The 3,372-nt window shown below is 47.1% G+C and overlaps 1 protein-coding gene across 1 annotated transcript in view; it reads right to left on the bottom strand.

Moving 5' to 3' along the window:
- The window catches only part of bach2b (BTB and CNC homology 1, basic leucine zipper transcription factor 2b), an 81,076-nt gene extending 79,095 nt beyond the window's left edge, over window positions 1-1,981 (bottom strand). Inside the window, exon 1 of the mRNA XM_034899972.1 lies at window positions 1,562-1,981. The gene's annotated coding sequence lies outside the window, so the exon portion shown is untranslated. The remainder of the gene's footprint in view (window positions 1-1,561) is intronic.
- Window positions 1,982-3,372: the final 1,391 nt, after the last annotated feature.

Genomic DNA, 3,372 nt, shown 5'->3' with positions numbered 1-3,372 from the left:
CCCCCCCCCCCCCCTACAATAAGAAGCGGATTGCCGTGCATGGGATGGCTTCTGTACTGAACAAAGGCTTTTTGCGTAAAGTACGCATGCGAGTGCTGCTGCCGCTGTGCACGTGTTGGGCAAACAGAGCGATGTCAGTGAACGACAACGTGTTTTCAGTTCAGCTCCACGACCACGATCTCAATAACACACCGTCACCGTGCACTCTCCGGGGGTACTCAGCTTCACCTGCAGCACGGACCCACACACTGTCACATAAGGGGAGAATTGGGTGCTGGAGGCTGCTGCTGCGCGGCTCAGCGGCATCTGCGCGTCGCATCAGCACAAACAGACGCTGACGCTGCCGACGCCGCTGCCGCTGCTGCCGCTCAAAGTGCTGTTTCACCGCATTCATGGGATTTATGATTTCAGGCAAACACGTGGCGATCAAACAATAGTAGCCTATCCCGAAATGAACACACTGCATCTGACTTGTTACTGAGCCAGCCGGGACACAGAACCGCGGACCCCTCTCAGTCCACCACATAGTAATGGGATTTATTCTAATTTGGTCAAAAACACATTGGCCAGGCTTAGCTCTAACCCTATATAGGCTAACATGAATATGTAATGGCTGTTATGCATAGGTTATAGCATGTGTCATCCAAACTGCTTTGTTAATCAACCCAAAAACATCATCTTCTATTTCCATATGCTCCCTATCATCCCAGCATCATCACCACTCAGCGCTACAACCACTGACAGGACTGACTGATGCAGCAACCGTCCACATGACAATGCAGCTGTTTGATACACCCCCCTCCCTCCTCCTCCTCCTCCTCCCCCATTGTGGTCTTTGGTTTGGAGCAGGTTAATTGGATCTTTCTAACATAAGGGGTTAATGGGGATGCCGATGTTCAACGACACCGCCGAGCCATGCAGATGATTCCATTGGCTGGCTCGTCCTTACACAGCAAATATTTCTATGATGTTGATAATAAGTCCTAGCTAGGTTGGGAAAGAGCAGAAAAATTCAGATGTGCACTCTATTGCCTAATAATAATAATAATCATCATAATAATAAAATGATAGTAAGCTAAGTTATATTATATTCAGCTGCTAATTCATATGATGAATGCAGTGATGACGGTGCAAGTGACCGAGTCTTCTTTCTGGAGTGTTTTCCTCGCCTCCTCCGGATCCCCAGCCCACCGTACACCGGGGGAAGGGAGCGCACACGGTGCAAGAGTGACTCAGAGCACAACAGGATGCGGTTCAGAGTTGTGTTTCACATACTTCACACCCTTTAATATTCGCAGCCCTGCCACGCTCCCAAGAGTCATGCATGCGCTTTTCCTTCTTCTTACTTCTGTGTTTTGGTTTCCTAGCAGGGACTTTTCCCACAGACAGACAGACAGACAGACAGGTCGCAGGGAGGATCTGCTGCCGCAGCTTTCCATGCGACACTTATGCAAGTTTGCAACTTGGTTGTGAGAGCACCAACAATAGCTGAGGCTGACACACTTTTGGCGACATATGGTTGTATATCTACCCGAGAGGGAGGAACGACCATGCAGCTTACCTTTTCCCGTCTCCGGTGCTCGTCTCGCAGCCTTTTGTCCGTCCCAGCAGCTCTTCACATGGTGCCCGCGAGCCTGCACATAGCTCGCTGCTTCTCCCGCTGCTGCACGCAAACACCGTGTGTGTGTGTGTGTGTGTTCTCGCCGGTCTGTTGTTGCCGCTGTGTGTAGTCGACGACTGCGCGCGCGTGCGTGTGTGTGTGTGTGTGTGAATGTGTGCGTGGCGATCCAGGGCGGCGTGCCGCTCCGTCTCCGCTGTTTGTTTCACTGGACTGGAACGCCTCCTCTCTCGCGCTACATTGTTGACATTTGGCCGCTGACGTCACTCCATCCCCTCATTCACAACATCGTAGCGCGAGGCTGCTTTGCGTTGGTGCCCGCGGGAAGCGCGCGCGTCCTCCCTGTAACGTGCGCAAAGGAGGTTTGAGAATCGCACTACGGGCTGTTAGCTCAAAGCCCTGCCCTCGTGCTCGCTACCCCCCTCCTCTCGGCGCACACAGCGGGAATATGACGGCCAAAGATGACGCATGGCATTTTTCACAACAGAGACAACTGAGTCCTAGAAAAGTATTTATACAGCTGACATAGGCTTACTTCAAGAGTTTTTCGAGGACATGCTTTTGTATCACTTTAAAATTATTTTTTTGTTTTATTTTCTAGCCCACTCCCTTCTTTTCTTACTGTGTATTTAAGTAGGCATACATTTCTTCTTCTGACGTGTAGGCTACTCATGTTATGTCATCATGATCTATGCTTGTAATGCTCATTGAATGGAAATGACTGCCTTATTTACATGTAGCCTATTTAAATCGAATTGTTCTACAACTGTTTGTATCACATTTTTGTGAAAATAAAGCTGTAAAAGGTTTTAGAGCCAGCACCTTAGAACCCTTAGATGGGGAGGTTTATTTTTTTCTGTCAAAAACAAGCAACTTATGATAATAAAAGACAGAAAAAATGACCAGTGTTAAAGTATTGTGGCACACCAAGAAAAATGCAACTGTGCTGAGTGAGTCTGCAGACTGTTAACATCCTGATGAAGAACTGAGCATGTTGAAACTTGATTAAATCACACTGTTGAGGAATATGCACCATCACGTATGTCTGGCCTACAAATGTTTACAAGCCATAAAGATTGGAAATCACTGGTGAATTGTATGGCAGAACACATTTCAGAAGGACATGTTTGTGTGGTAATAATGCTGTGCATAATTTTTACATAATCAAAACTGGCCAGTGCAACCCTGCCCCAACAACCAATAATAATTGTCTTTACATAAATAAAGACTTTTGATGAAGAAAATGCACAGATTGTTGCAGAAAAATCACCAGGAGGAGGGAAATGAAAAGGATGATGTTCAAGATTTCAATTTTGTGGATGCTTAAGACATTATGAACTAAGTATCCACAGATACAATGCAGGGTTCAATGGACATTTTTTTCAGATGACTATTGCGTTTAAGAAGAAAACCAGTTACGTAGGGGCTTACATTTCCAGAAGTGAGAACAGCCCAAAGCAAATAAACAGAGATGTAGTTGCATGATGCTCAGTGCTTGGGGGGGGATTAAGCTGCTTGGCTCAAACAGCAGCCATGTGAGGGGGCGGGCTGTTTGTTCTGGAAGGAGCTCACATCCTATTTGGACAAGCAAACACTCACTGGAGATGCTTTAATTTCTAATGTAAAAACTACCCCCGGGGAGTTTGCATGTAATTATGAATTATCAGAGTACAGCAGACAGCCCCCTCTTCACAGCATCCTACTCCACCACCCGGCACACAGCATCAAAGTGGGGGAGGTTCAGGAATTAGACG

The sequence above is a fragment of the Etheostoma cragini genome, chromosome 18 (assembly GCF_013103735.1).
Source record: "Etheostoma cragini isolate CJK2018 chromosome 18, CSU_Ecrag_1.0, whole genome shotgun sequence".
NCBI classification, from domain to species: domain Eukaryota; kingdom Metazoa; phylum Chordata; class Actinopteri; order Perciformes; family Percidae; genus Etheostoma; species Etheostoma cragini.
Note: the sequence above shows the minus strand (reverse complement) of the source record. Positions and strands in the feature narration are given on the sequence as shown.